The sequence below is a fragment of the Myiozetetes cayanensis genome, unplaced genomic scaffold (genome assembly GCF_022539395.1).
Source record: "Myiozetetes cayanensis isolate MyiCay16 unplaced genomic scaffold, myiCay2020 scf15, whole genome shotgun sequence".
Taxonomy (NCBI): Eukaryota; Metazoa; Chordata; class Aves; order Passeriformes; family Tyrannidae; genus Myiozetetes; species Myiozetetes cayanensis.
This window is the reverse complement of record NW_026087159.1, coordinates 10,972,844-10,988,664: the sequence shown is the minus strand read 5'-3', so window position 1 is coordinate 10,988,664 and position 15,821 is coordinate 10,972,844. Positions and strand designations below refer to the sequence as shown.

General features: G+C 46.2%; 1 protein-coding gene across 4 annotated transcripts in view; it reads left to right on the top strand.

Annotated features, from left to right (window-relative positions):
- PASD1 (PAS domain containing repressor 1) overlaps positions 1-15,821 on the top strand; it is a 98,095-nt gene that overhangs the window by 35,900 nt on the left and 46,374 nt on the right. The window contains exon 1 of one of the 4 annotated variants that reach the window (XM_050310215.1): positions 10,829-11,109. The exons of 2 other annotated variants lie outside the window; for them this stretch is intronic. The gene's annotated coding sequence lies outside the window, so the exon portion shown is untranslated. Of the gene's footprint in view, positions 1-10,828; positions 11,110-11,253; positions 11,273-15,821 lie in introns of those variants that run through there. One more of the 4 variants, XM_050310219.1, reaches the window with a different exon arrangement.

Here is a 15,821-nt window from a genome sequence, read left to right as displayed (position 1 = left end):
CGCAGGCAGCAGAGGTGGGTCCTGGGCATACACAGGCAGGCAGTGAAAAATTTGGGCTTAATCGTGGCTGGGAAAAACTCTATCCTTTCTTCTAACATAATGGTCATGTTTTTAACCTCTGTTCTCCCTCTCCACCACTTTCCCTGGAGGCACTGGGTTCTCAGCACTGTCACCTGTTGTGTTGAGGGGAGACTGCAGTGCCCATGCCACCCAGAAATAGTGGAGTGCTGAGACACAGAGGGCTGTGCTTGCTGAGGATTTATGAAAGCACCTGCAACAGGAACAGCCTGTTCCTTTCTCATCCTTATAGATGAAAGGTTAACGTGGCCCCTAGAAAGAAACACTGACTTTCAGTGAAAAAATTAATTGAGGCTTCTTATCACTTTCAGTATTTTGACCTGTCTGCAGTTTTTTGTACTGGTTCTCATATTTCAACCATTCTTAAGAGGTTTTTTCGATCTGATAAGGTCTTTATTCACAAGAAGCTACATATTTATTTACTGAAGGGAAGACAGCCAGAAGGGTTTCTAAGCAGATACAAATGTGTGAACAGTTAAGCAGAGACTATTAGACCAGCTTGTGTTAACAGCATGATTGACGGGCAGGTAACATTTAGTCAGCCACCTGCTTGGGGAGTTGGGATGGAGAGCGCATCACCCCAGCACTTTCTGAGGCACAGAAATCACACAGGCTGCTCCTGCCAGGGCTTATGAGTGCCCAAAAGTACTTGTTTCATCTTTCCTCTTTAGAGCCAAACTGGTCTGTCCAGGGAATACAAGTCAAAGCAAACACGGCGAGCTGGTGGGCAGTCACTACATAAAAGTGCTCAGTGTGGAGATGGAAAAACCCCAACCTTCAATCTGAAAGAAGACCTGTAGTCACTGTTAATTCTTTGCAAAATTTAGCACCCACAGAAGCAGGAAGGGTTAAAGGCACAGTTCAGGCAAAACTCTTTCTTGGGTATCAAAGCCACTATATTCAACTGAAGTATCTAAGTGATTTATGTGGTTCTGTTACTTACTTGGGGCTGCACATGAGCAGCATTTCCTAAGATGCTGTTAAAGGATATGTTGGCTCCTTGCAGTACATATTGGATTCCAGGTCTTAGGAAACACTTTAAAATTAAAAAAAAAAAAATAATTGTAAAGTAAGCTATTGCTTCCGTATGTGAGTGGAAACTAATTTAATTATGAAATGAAACTTCTATACAGCACTGCCAAAAGGGCAAACAACTGAGAACTTCACCAAAAGGAGAAAATTGTCTGTCTTTCAGCACATAACCATTTTGTTCTGAAAGGCAGCAATTATGGAAATGGGCAGAAGACTGTTTCACTGATGATAAATCTACAATATGTCAAGCAATATTTGAAGATTCATATTTAATTACTGTGACTACACGAATTAAACAGTGGAAAAAAGTTGTCAATGCTGTTTTTTAAAGTAGGGAAATAGATCCAAAGCCAAAAGCAACATCATTAACGTCGGTAACTAAAAGGAAGAGAATTTCCCTCTGGGCTAAACCTTGTGATAAAGGAGAGATGTCAGTTGTTATGCACTTTTGAACATGTCTGGCAAGGTTAAGAGGTAAATAGCCAGAATAATTATCGTCTGAGTTGGTAATGGTTTTCTCAGCCGCATATTTACTCTGAGCACATTCTTGGTGTTTCAGGTTACTCCTAACTCTTGATCACAATTCATTGGGCTTTTTTTTCCCCTCCAGAAATTATTTTAAGGCAAAGAACTTCAGAAAACTCCATGTTCCACTAGTTGTCCTAGTCAGGGTAGAGCTTCAATGAGTTCTTATGATAAAGTAAATGCAACTCTTCATCCAACTTGGTGGCATTTGCTCACCCTGTGTCACAGGCTCTGCCTGTTGGGGAGCTACACAAGGTTTGGCATGAGGAAGCACATCTGCCAAAGGGAAGTGTGGGCTTACAGGCTGTTTAGAGCTGTTTAGAGTTGACCAGGATGAACACAGCAAGGACTCTGTGTGCTTTGTTTTAGTGTGCACAGCTCTGATCAGTGGCAGCATGCATGAGACCCCTCCATGTGAATGGGGAAAGACGTTTTCAGAAGCATCTTCTGGAACAAAGTGTTACAGGGCATGTAATCCTTTCTCTGCAGTGGGCTGGCTGGCACAGGGAGTGCCCTCCATCCCCAAACTGCCTATGGTGTCCAGCAGTCATGCAGCCACCCAGGTCATATTAGACACCAGGAAATATCCCACCATAAAATGCAGAAGAATTAATCACTGTGCCTGAATACTGAATCGCTCTCAAGGACACAGAATTTTGTAGGATATATGAATGGGAGTGGGTCCTTAGGAGGATGCTCTGTGTGAAGTGGAATGTGTGCCACACTGCTTCAGTTGTCATGGCAAGTATTCATATTTCCCATGGCAACAGAACCAGTAAATAACTGTATAAAAAGCTACATTTAGTGACCAGGGCATGAGTTATTTCTCTCATCAGCATCCTTAACTTCAGCACTCTGCTGGAGATGAAACACTCCACTGAAAGGTAAGTGTTTCCTTTGGCTTGTGACATGTTTCCTCTTCATAGTTGCATTATGATTCACCCACCAGTTGATGTGCTAGTGACACTATCTGTGCCACGTACCTGGTACTGCGTGGTGTCTGAATTAACTGAAGGAGATGATGACAGGGCAGCAAACCCACAGTAAGTGCTGCTTTTGTAGAGCTTTGTGCGAGTGCTGCCTAATGCAGGTCACTTGCATTGTGCAAGTGAAAGGACTGAAGCTCTACAAGAAACAATGCACGTTTTAAAATTTATTTTCAAAGTCTCTTGCTCTTGTTTTTCCTTGGTTGAATTGATTTATTCTGTAAACTAGCACCGCCACCAGTGTTAAGGGCAGGCAGATGTATTAAGGGGACAAGAGAAGGATGAAAACTGAGGGAAACTAGATGTCACTACAACAGCAATGATGCTCCAAACAAGAACAGTTTTTTGCTTTAATGAAAAGTTATTTGTTGTTAGCTAGCATTTTCCTAAACAGTGGTTTTCAGTGCTCTGAGAACCCCTGGGCTCTGCTCTGCAGAACCATATTGTTCGTATGCTCTGCTGAATGCAAAACCCCACAAACAAACAAACAAACAAACAAAAAGCACCAACAAAAAGCACACAAAATAAAACAAAACTCACCTCCTCAGGCTCATCTGGCTGCCTGCAAATGTGCCAGGAAGGTGCTACTTGGCTCACCAGAGAAAATGGGTGCTCCCCTTGGAGTAAGAAGGCAGAGGGGATTTCTTGATGAGGAGAGGACAGAAGAATTTGATCCTAGGACATTCAGGGGTGCAATGAAAGGCTTTGGGGTCAGGAGGAGAAGTGTGGCAGTACATAACTGCCCACATGGTCACCACCATGTCTGGGCCAAGTAAAGAGACAAGCTGTCCAAAGGAAAAAACCACAATCCATTTCCCATGTCTTACTTCTGCAAAACATTTCCTGAGTTTCATGGCAAGCATGGTCATTAGGCAGCTCCTCTCTCCAATCCCGGCCCTTCATTCACAAGCCCTGATGAAAAATGATCTTGATATTCCTGTTTAGATAAGGAAACTGCAACTCTCTTGGATATTCATTTTCTGTAGACACACAGAAATGCATTTAGAACTGCATAATAGAATCTGATTTCAGCAGGTTAGTCAGAGGTTCATTTTCACTTATTAAGGCTGACTTTTTGCAACACTGCTTGTAGACAAAGTCTGTCAAATAATACTAGTTTCCAGAATCATATTCAATTCATTGATAGTGTTCAGCACCTCCTCTGTGCCCAGAAAAAACATGTGCTTTTCTGTGAGTAGATAGTGCAATAACATCCCACGCAGTTCTGAATATTTTTTGACACATTTCAGTATCATTTTGTGGTAAAACTCAGCGATAAAGTATCACAGACTTGCGATTTAACTTGCTTTTGTTTAGGTATGAGCAGAGTGGCACAGCCTCAGCAACATGTGATGCTTTCAATCCGTCCTGCTCCCTGGGTAAAATCTCTACTGAATATCGGGTCACTTGTTTTATGCATTCACGAACTTACTGAGGTTTCTATGTTTTCAAAAAAAAGGCAGAAAAAAGCCAGTGGAAAACAGTGGAAGTTACCAAAGAACCCTGTTGACTTTGGTGCACTTGGGATAAAGGAGACACATTTTCTTTCCTGTTTATCCTAAAAGACCATTAAGAGAGGTGTTTGGAGAGCTCTGCCCTGGGGCTTGTGCTCCAGGCTTCTGTCCTTTTCAGTGTCTGGCTTGTGTTGTCAGTGGTCCCTCAAGACAATCAGGCTGTTTAGTTCTTCTAAAGAACCACCTGCACAGCCTGTGCTTGAAAAGCCACTGCTTGACATTTATAATCCAACTGTCAAACTGTACCTGATCTTTCCACAGTGGTTAAATGCATGCAGCTATTTGAGGTGAGTGAGTCTGCATGGTATCGGGTACATTTATATATATATGTATTGTTTATTCAGTCTTTGCCAATCAGGGTGTGGTAGAAGAACTGTCAACCCCAGTGTCTTCTCAACACAAATGCCCTGTCTGCTTTCTGCTGTGTCCTTATGCCACCTTTAGGAGTCTTGGTTTTAATGTCTTCTTGTAGAGAGCTGAGAAAGGGCCACACTGTCACTTTGTCTTGGAAAGGAAGATGTTACTTTCCTTACAAAGTGAAATCAGGCAGTAGCTTCTCTCAGCCCCTCGTTGCAGGTCGTTCTGCTGAGGGAGGTCTCCCCACCAGCAAGGCTGTGCAGGGGGTGAGCGGGGCCACTGGGACTGCCCTACTTCGTGCCTGCAAGTCATAGCCATCCTCCAACCCTGTAACCCAATTTTGGAAGGAGATTAGGATGTAGTTGGGAGCCCTCTGGCTGCAGCCCAGTCCAGGCAGAACAGAGGAGGTGAGTGGCAATAGTTGGGAGTAGGTGGGAAAGTGTGGATGGAGGCAGCTCCTGTCCTAGCACAGCCTTCCCAACATATGTGTCCTTTGTCACCTACATGTCCAACCTGGGGGTCTGGTCAGACCCTGGCTTCCAGTAGGAAGCTCAGGTGACAAGGACAGCTTTTCCTCTACCATGTTTGGTCAGGAGCCCACTGGGTCTTGTTTAGGAGTCAGTCATTGCTGCTCTAACTCAGGATGTTGAAAACTCCATGAGATGATGATGTTACCATTGCATCTGCTCTGGGTAAAGACCCAAGAGGAGAAGTGGAAACTATCAGTGCAAGGAACAGTTGACCTGCACAATTCACCATTGCTATGTGTGGGACCAAATAACTGAGAATGGAGATGTACTAGAGGGAAGCTTTGAAGCATTACCACCTTGTATGAATAAAGCTTAGTATCAGCATAAGTATTATTAGGAAATATCCATGTTTATCAATGTGGATTTAGTGTAATGAGTGGTAACCACTGTGATTTATTAGGAAGGATGCACCTGCAGATGAGGGACAGGAATTCTGTACTGACTTGTCTGTTGTTCCTCTGTCTCATCCATGGGAGATACTACAGCTGTTGCTGTTGCCTGATGCTCCCTCTGCCATTTGTCCTCTGCCTGCTGAATTCAGGGGGATTTGGGCCTTTAATGTAATTATTATTAAATTTCCATTTTATGTCCCCGTTCAAGAGGCCCCTCAGTAGCTGATTATACTAATCAGAGGTGACTTAACCCATATTTAAATGCAGCAGCCTGAATTTGTCTTCAGCACAGTCTCCAGAAGATATGAACCCATCATCAAAGAAAATTAATTCTTAGGTACATTATCCTAGGGGATCAAGCTAAAATGTGGTCAAAGAGCTTTAGCCCTAGCTTGTATGCCCTCATGAAAGGATGTGGGCAGAAGAAGGCAGACATGCTCTTGTTTGTGCAAGTTTTCCCCCCTCCCTTGTTTGAGTTAGGTAGAGTAACAGATCACAAGCATACTTATCAGAAAATATTGTACTGCAGTTAAGAGAGAACACTTTTTCTGTTACAAAAATAATAATTATTGTTGGAAGTATGATCAGCCACATTAAAAGTATTCTTTGTTCCTTTTCCAGGCCAAAAATCTGACTTGGGTACCTCTCAGGTTTTCAAATAAATACATTCATTTATCTGGCCATGGTATTGCTCCCACACAAGAAAATACAGGGCCTTAAACACACACAAAGTTTGGATACCACTCTTGCTTCTCTAAGAACTATTTAAACCGTTTATTTTCTACAAAATAAGGTGCTGGGAGATGGAAATGCAAATATTCTAGTTGGTTCTCAAAGGCTTAGGTGGAATTTTGTCCTAAATGGTGATTAACTCATATATATTCCTAATCCTTTAAAGCAGTTGCATAAAGATTCCAAGTGGCCCTCAAAGATGCTGGGTAGGAGAGCAAGTAGTTCCTTCCAGCCCACAGGGATGCAAGATTTTGTGCTAAGGGGGAAATCCTGTTCACAGTGGAGTAAATGTGGTTTTTGCTCTGCTTTTAATGGAGTTTCCGTTCCTTTTTCTGAACTTAAATGAGAATGGGATTTTACCCATCTCCTCACATGACTGTGGCGCGAACCTGAATTCTATTTTTGAATCTTTTTAAATGGGGAAAATTAAGGTGAAACTAAATAAGCCCAGATACCTCTCCAGATGGAGGAGGACTCCTAATTGTTGGGTGTTGCCTGAAGCAGAGAGCTCTGAGCAAACAGTCCCCGCAGCACAGTAGCAGTGCCAGCAGCGCTCCCGGTGCTGGGGAAACTGCTGTGTCACCTGGCTGTGCTCTGCTTACAGGTGGCAGCGTTGTGCCTGGCCCAAGTGCCCTTCCTTCTCCCCACCACAAGTGCAATTGATGCTCGGGATGAGGAAAAGGTCACCCATACCATGGAAAGGAAAATGCACTGCTATTTCCAGGAGTTTTAAGTGAAAGTTCAGACTTCACAAAGATAAGGCTAGATAAGGAATTGCAGGGACAGAGTTCACACGGGCAAACTCTTGGGCAGGATACTTTTTTGTTGTAATAAGTAAATGAGACTAAAATATTTCACAGACTTTCACTATATTCTTTACATTAAATCCAACAATTAGTTATTCATGTCCCAGCTTTGATTTTTTTAAATAACCATTATCATAATTCAGAGGCAGGAATTTAATCCACAGAAAATTCTGTCCTTGGAGAAGATCAAAGTGAGTCCTGTGGTGTTAAGCACACACCTACAGTACTTGATCCTGAAAAAAATTAAATGCATGTTTCAATCAACCTATCCCTTCTTACTGGTTCCCGTGCATTAATCTAAGCCTTTGCCTGAACATTTTCAGTACCAGGAGCAAGGACCTGTGGAGATGTCCACAGTGGGAGAGCAGGGGTCTGAAAAAGCAGCAAGCAAACAGTTGAGAACCCCAGCAGGCTTTGATGGCAATGGCTCTTCATTCCTCTGCATCTACCAGCGCTACAGGAAGAGATTGAAAGTCTCTTGGGTGACACAAATACGCACGATAAGTGCGTAAAGAGAACACAAAGGTGAAATGGCCCTGCTTATCAGGCACAATTAAAATGAATAGAGGATGACTAATAAAGAGGCAGTTTAAAATCTTTACATGACACAGTGTCAAGGCAACAGTGTTGTGCAATAGCACTGACACAATTAACGCTGTGTCCCTGCCTTGGGTAGAGCTGGGTTCCCTCTGGCCTCGCCCGCACGCTCCCATGGCGAGCGCTGGGTGGGCTCCACCGCTCCAGCTCTCCGCTCACCGCCGCATCCCGGAGCCACAGCGAGGCCCGCGCACAGCCAGCCACTTCGGAGCAAGGCAAGGGTGCTTTTTCCACTTTGTCATCTCTGTTATTCTCTTTCCTTTCAGTTTGTATCATCTCAGCCTCACTACTATGTGAAAAGGGGGAAACATCATGTTGAATTTCTGGGGTACGCTTTGGAGTGAGATGAGGCTGAGGTGCCTGATCCTGAATCGTAGATGGTTCTCGACTTAGCACTGGGCAATGCAAGCATTTCTTGGGTAGGAATTTTTGCAGTGTGTAATTCAAAAGCTCCAGGTGAGATTGTAAGTGGGAGTGTGATCTTTCAAAATACAGCCAAAGTTATCCCTCTAGTTCATCATTTAATTGTGTTAGGGGCTTAATGGTGTCTGCCAGGCTGCAGGATTTGCCTATGCAGCACAGGCTGGGTTTTATATATATATATGTATATATATATGCACATAAGAACATATATAACAACATATGTAAGAATATATGTAAGCACAGCAAAGAATATACATAGAGAGATAATATATATATAAATAAATATATATAATATATATAAATATATATACTCTTTGTTGTGCTTATGTTGTGCGTATGTTGTTATATATGTTCTTATGTGCACATATATATATGTGTATATTCTTTGTTGTTCTAATTTTCTAGCCAAAACCAGCTCTCCCTTGGTTTTATTGCTGCTGGCATGCCTTTGCAATGCAGCATTGTTAAAAACTAACAATATAAACAAATTTGAGGCTATGCCAACAATCGCTGAGCAGAGCCAAAGCTGCCCAGTGCTGCAACTTGCTGAGCAGTGTGTGAATTCTGCTGTGGCAGAAATGTCTGTTTCCCCGTTCTGGTTTAGCTTTTGGAAAGATCTTGGCGGAAAGGGTGTTATTCTAAATGAGATACATAAAGTAATTGACATGAAAACTCCCACACCATTGCTGCAGGAGGAGGGGCCCCTATGTTTGCCCAGCCTGCTGGCTCTAGGTGCCAGGGGCTGCAGGGGAGTTCATTGAAACACTTCCAATAAAATGTGTGATTTCTGGACAGAAATTTTTGCAATTATCAGGTAAAGTGGTATTTCCCGGTGATTTGCTTTATTAGAAGAGAGCATAGATGCTGTTTTCTGTGCCTGCCAGGCTTGAGCGATGGGGGATGGCCATGGAAGTGTTCCAGCAGTGTGAGCACACCTGGCCAGCTGCCAGCACAACTCAGGGCAATGGCTATGGCAGTTGTACCTTGAGGGGAAACCTGGTGCAGCCCCTTTGGGGCCATATCCTGCCTTCCTGCACTGCCCACAGCATCCGTCTGTGGGTGCTTAGGTCGTAAGTGCCTCAGTTGCAGAGTGCAGTGTTTTCATTTTTCCAAATCTACTGCCCCAAATTTGTATCTCCATGCCCATGTAGGGGGACAATGGCATCCCCTCAGAGATTGTCACTGGAGTAACAGGACTGCACTGCAGGCTGCAGAGACACAGCTTATGTCAAGTAAAAGTGGAGAGAAACTGCATTTGATACCTTTTTATATCTTGCCTGAAAGGGAGCAAGAAGGATTTTTCCCCACATGAACGAGGAAAGGGTTGTTGTATTTTGTGTGACAAGGCTGCACGACTCAAAAAAGCACTCTAAGTGGGAAAAAGAGATTGGCCACTTGTGGCAGGCAGCACAGCCAAGCTATTTGCTTTGCCTCCAGTAAGAACGTAAGTAGGAAATATTAACTGCATGTAAAAGTGCCCTTTCTCTTGTCCTCATCAATAGCAGCTGATACTCCTCAGGGTTATTACTGTAACAACGTCACTTCCCTTTCCTCACTGGCATCAGGCTTACATTAAAAAACTCTCAGCAAAGTCTTTTGTGCACTGTCCCTTTTTTGGTTCTGCTGTTGTCTCCTGTGCTGTGCTTTAAGGCCCTAGCACGTGTGGGGAAGGGGACATGCAGGCTCCCTGCCTATCTGCCTGCCTGCTCCCTTCTTCCAGCAGAACTGAGGGCTGGGAGAGGAACAGGAAATTTGGCTGAGCAAAGAAAGCCAGGGGAGAGGATGCCAGCTGTGGGAAAGGGCTACTAGGCAATAACGTGCTCCCAGAGGGAGCGGATCTCCCAGCATTGCATAGGTTGAGGAGCAGCTTTCCAAAATGAGCTGAAGGGAGGGGGGAAAAAAGACAAACCCCCCACACAAAAAAATCTAACTTGTTGGTAAGAGAGTGTACGCAGTTTTGGAAGGAGATCACATGATGTAGCTGCTTGCAGCAGCCCGGGGCCGGGGTCAGAGACCCAGCGATGTTCGCCCAGGTCGCCCTGTGGCATCACTCAGGCTCTTCCCACAGCAGCGCCGGTCCCCTCCCGGCAGTGCCTTGAGAAGAGAGGAGGGGGCTGCAGACCAGGCTTGATGTCTTTGGTGCCTACTGCTTCCAGATACAAAAAGGAGCATAAATCAAATCCGGGAGATAGGCAGGAGCCCATGGCACGAGTGAGAAGCGGTCCCAGCCCCAGTCGCCGGCGGGACCCGCTGCTCCAGCCGCCGGCTGCGGCTCCGCGCCCGCAGCTGGGCACGGCTGTAGTCGCAGAAAGGGAGAAGGAGAAGCTCGACGTCCTTGGAGAGGAGGGAAAATAGTTACAATGGAGAAAGGGAATTAAAAAAAAAAATCTATGAGGAAGGAAGCAGCAAATGTTAAATGGGTGAGTCACGGTAAGGGATGACTAATCCCGTCAGGGCACAGCTCGTGCCGCGCAGGGAATCGGTGCGGCGCGGGGAGCGCAGAACGGCTGCGGGACCCGGCGGGGCAGCGGGGGCCGGGCCTCGCCCCGCTCCGCTCCGCGCAGAAAGAGCCGGGCAAGGAGCGAGGAAGGGTCGGTCCCGGCCGGGCTCCGCGGCCGAGGCCATCCCGCGGCCGGTGCCCGCGGACCGGCGGCGGTGACCTACTTTCTGCCGGCTCCTCCCGGCGCACGGCACCGCCGCTCCCCGCGCCACCTGCCCGGCCCTGCCCGCGCCCCGCGCCCAGGGAGGTGCGCGCTGCTCCCGGGCGCTTCCCCCGCCGCGGCTGCCGGTGCGGCGGCTGCCGGTGCCGGTGGCGGTGCCGGGGCGTGCCGGTGGGGCGGGGGAGCAGCGCGCCTGTGCAGTGCCGGGGGGGCCGGGCCCAGCCCTCCGCGTTACACAACCGGCCGCCGCCACAGGCGAGTTTCACAAGTCCCGCCGCGTTCGCCCCGCAGCCCGCGCCCACCCTGCGCACACCCCCGCGCCGCGCCGCGCACCGCCCGCACCGCCCCCGCCCATGCCATGTCACCGCCGGGCTGCGGGACCCCGCGGCCAGCGGTAACCCCTGTCGCCGAGGGGGCACCGGGCCGGGGCTGGGCATGGCTCTGAGAGCGGCTCCGGGACGCGCATCCTCCTAGACGGTACGTACGGACCCTGCCGGGGTGAGGAGTGCGGGGGGGAGTTGGGTGTTCCCGCACTTGCAGCCCGCGGGGAGCGGGGGGAGCCCGGGAAGAGCTGCGGGGCCGGTGCGCGGCACCCGCCGCTCCTCCCTGCCCTCGTCCGACGCTACCCGGACCGTCCCAGGTAAGTTCTGTAGAGGAAAATTGGCAGCCACAACTTAAGTCCTTTGATTTCCCTCTAAAATAAACGTGCCGGCAGGACGGGCATGGGACGCAGGGCAGGTTGCCCGGAGGGCTCTGGCTGTAGAGGGCAGGTGGGAAGTGGGCTCCGGGACGGGGATGCCGGAGCGCGGCTCATCTCGAGGCCGGGCACCGACATCCCCGTCCCGCAGAGCCCGGGAACCCCTGGGCATGGAGAGCCTCGGGAATAGCCACGGGCTGAGCGCAGCTGAGAGCTGCGGGGATTTGGGGTTGGAGGAAACCGATTTTCGGGAGTGTGAAATGGATCTGGTCGCATTCTTCTCGTTCTGTCTGCAAGTTCCGTCGTTGGGAGAACGAATGTGTTTTGCTGAAAACACTGTGGGGAAAAACCTCTAAAATGAGTCTTGCGCCTAAAGATAGCATTTGAAATCCATGTTGAAAAGTTACTCCTCCTGCCAGGGTTATTGTGTCGTTTGATGTTACAGAATGGTTACATTATAAACGGGGAAATATGAAGGTTTTGAAAGTCCCTCATAGGTTTCAGCTGTGGATTTGTGAATGATAACTCCAAGCCTTGATCCTTAGTGGCAGAAATTGTGAACTGATTGCTCTGGGTAGCTCACACTGGAAGCACAGGTCGGAGCTGAGCCCTGTGTGATTCATCAGTGAGGTGTCACACGCGCTTTGGAGAGCTGTTGTCCTTTGTAAAGTGCCACAATCCCCGAAGGCAGGAGGCTCCTGAGCCATCGCAGAACAGGTCTCTCCTCGGTGGATTTTGGAGAAGTCCAGCACATCAGTCCCTTTTGGGACACCGAAGTGCCAGCTACCCCTGATCCCTGAGTGAAGTTATATTCTTCAGCTGTGAAGTGACCCCAGAGATAATGTCCCTGAAATCAAAGGCTGTTAAAATGCCCCATGCCGTACCCACCTGGGAGGGTGAAGGATCACCTGGGAGGGCAGGATTATTTATCGGCTGAAGTTTATTTTGTTGTGTGCTGTGAAAGCAGTGGTGCTGGTTTCACTAATGGGATGAGATGTTGTGGTGTAGACATGAGAAAATGTTAGGAGTCGCTTCATTTTTGAGCAGAATATTGGTTCTCCCCTGTCCTTATTTTGCTGGATCACTGCTGGCTAATCCCTAGCTCTAGAAATGGGAATTTGCCTTAAAGAGACAGCTTCATGGGTTTGATATGTAGGCTTTACAGTCACCACAGGTCCTACGCATGTTGTTTGAAGCAGCAGATAATTTCAGGAGTACACAGTGTGAAGCTCTGGTCCTGAGCATCTGACAACATGTGCTGTTTCGGCTGGGAATTTGTGTAATTTTTATGAACTTCCTGTGTGGCAGTGCCTCACCACAGTTATCCAGTCAGAAGGAATACATTTGGATTTTTAAAAAAAGTAATGGTTTCCCTGTAACGTGCTAATCAGAGTAAGCCAGTGTGTCAGTGCTGCACTGGGGAGGCACAGAGCCCTGTGCAGTGATGCACCGTAACAACAGCACGCGGGGCTCTGTGGCTGACGGAGCCCTGACAAATGCAGCGACCACTAATGAGGAGAGGAGGCTCCAGAGTAAGCCAAAAGTGGAAGTTTCTGTGCAAGGGAGGCATTTGTGTCTCTTGGGCTAAACATGTTTACTACTGAATCTTTAGAATCCTTCTGGAAGATGTAATGGGAAAAATGCAAATGGCTTTAGGAGTGGTTGCTTGCTGATCATGTATCCTGTTCATTCCAAGCTGTGGATTACAGTTACTTGATTTAGAGGGAAAAGTAGAGTTGGTTTGACTTCTTTTTTTTTTTTTATAAACTGCAAACTTCAGTAAGATATATGATATATGTTCCTGGGTTTTAACCACTAAGACTATGTCTGTACTAAATTATTTTTTTGGTTAATGACACACATCAAGTACACAAAAATAGCTCAGGGTTAAAGATTAAAATTAGCAAATGAGTAGTTCATAATTAAAGTCTCATGATGGAGGAAGGAGCACTACAGTGCAGAGATACTGCTGTTGAATCCAATTTCTGCTCATTAGTAATATCAAAAAATTGGTAGGATGTCTTTACAGTTTGGAGCCAGGGCTTGTCTGTGCACAGAAGTTGCATTGTTTTACCCTAAATTACGCAACCTCCCAAGATTCACATGTAATGGTACAAAGGTTTTAATGCCAGCATAGCTCATTCCTTCAAGACTGGAGGAATAAGGTATGTTCCTATACCAGAACAACTGAATTCAGGCTTGTACTGGGACAGTTATGTATCCTAGTGGAATAACATGGCTTTAACCAAAACAGGAAAACCTATAAAACTCAAAATAGTATGAACCAGTCTTTTTCTGGTACTATTGAAATTATAGAGCTCTCTAATCACTTCAGTTCCAAATCTCTATTAGGGAAGTCAGGCAGGTAAAGCAACTGCATTCATTTTTTAGGACCTGGGTGATGGTGACCCCCTCATCTCCCATGAATCCTGTCTCGCTCGGGGCCGTGCCCTGCTCGATGTGCCACATGTTGTTCCACTGCAACAGCAACTCTGTGCCCACTGGCGCAGCCGCGGTGGCACAGCTCGCCTGGCTGCAGCTCTGCTGGGTCTGCCCTATTCTGCTACCCAGGCTGAGGCCATTTCTCTTTTTTCCTGGTTTCTCTACTACTTTTGGTGCCCACAGGACTATATAGCACAGCACTACTTGCCCTGTGGCCTGTATGCTGAAGGAGCAATGCCCCCGTGCAGAAGTCCTGCAAGACCCTATTTATTGTTACTCCAGTCTCACTTAAGCCCAGGTTTAAGTGAGGTTGATGTGGTGGCAGGCTCTGACAAGCACACTGGCCTTGCTGGCTGCACATCTGCCCAGCTTCAGAACCACCAGATTCAGTCAAACTGCAGATGTGTGTGCAATTAATGAAAGTCTTTTACCTACTTCATATTCCTTTATTGGCTTTGGCCTTGTCTACATGGGGAGATTGCATGAATTTAGTTTAAGTCTGTTTTTAAAGTGATTTGATTAACCTGATGTGACCTCACATAAGGACATTCTTAATTTGGTTCGAATGAGCTTATTTGGGTTCAACCAAAACCTGCACTTAGTCAATTTGCACAGAACTGAAATTAGATGTGTCTAAACTGAAAGGAGAACTGATGTCTCTAAATAATGACACAACTTTCTCATGAAAGCAGAACCTTCTGTAGAATCTGGAACAGAGTGTAATTACTAACAAATCTGCAGGCAACTGAAAACTATTCATAGCAAAGTTTTAAAAAAAAAAAAAAAAGAAAACAGGCAAAACTTAAATATCTTAGTGAGACAAATGAAGAAGTACCAATAATCTCAGTCCTGGAATACTGAAAGCAGTGACACAAGGCTTGCATGGCTTGCAACAAGACTGCTCTTCAGATGCAAAAGAGGGCAAGCATTTGTGTTCTATACCTGGAGTCCCTATACAGTCAAAAGGTAAAAAAGCAGTGCAGGAAACTATAGACTGACAGGTTTGAGTGCAATAGTACCCAGCATCTCATGACGTATTTTGTAGGAAAGAATAATTAGACATGGAAATAATGAGGAAGCAGGCTGAATTGCAACAAGATTTTATCAAAGATGGATTGTCTAAACTAACCTAACATCTTTTTTGTATAGCAGTTTATTTAGGTGGGGTAAGGCAGGAATGTAATTTATCTAAAGACAAACATTTGATACCGTGCCCCACACGACATTATTGCTTAAAATGAAGATGGTTGTTCAAGACAAGAATTGAAAAGTGGAACAGGAGCTGGCCAAGGAAAAGACACAACTGTTGCACGAGAATAAAGTTGTCTGGATGGAGAGAGGTATTCAGAGAAAGTCATCAGTGTGGAGGGAGATTAGTGGTGTTCCTCCCATGGGACAAGGCTTGGGCCTGTTGAAAGGATCCACTCTGACCTGTGTGCAGGGTCTGGGTGTGTGCCCAGGAGCTGTGTGGAATGACAAAAACTTGGGAGGTATTGTTAATACGGAGGAGGATCAGGTTATCATGTGAAAGGAATGTAGATGACTTTGTTGATCAGAGTGATAGACATAAAATGACATTTAATAGTGCTGAGTGCGAAAGTTTAAGCATGAAGACCAGTAACAAGAATTTCCAGTATGAAACAGGAGCTCATCAGCTCCTGTCCACGACAGAAGGGAGAGAGATGGATGCACTGGCTGCTCAGGAGATACCTGGGAGCAAGCAGTGGCATGAAGCTGTGAAGGAGACCACTGACATCCTTGGATACCAAAAGAAAAATTGTATGAGACATTTAGGGAAATGTGATACAATCATTGTGCAAATCATCATGCAGAGCATCAGTGGGAGAGTTTTCCATTGTTGACTGAGTAGGTCCTTGGGATTTTGCATAGTCAAGAAAATGTTAAATTACTAGGAGGGCTAAAGATGTGGTTACACAAACAAACTATCTGCTATATGAAGTGAGGTTAAACACCATCATTTGTTTAGCTCTGTCCAGTTCAACAAATGAAGAGACAGGTTCCAGTATTTTTTTTACACACAATTGGCACT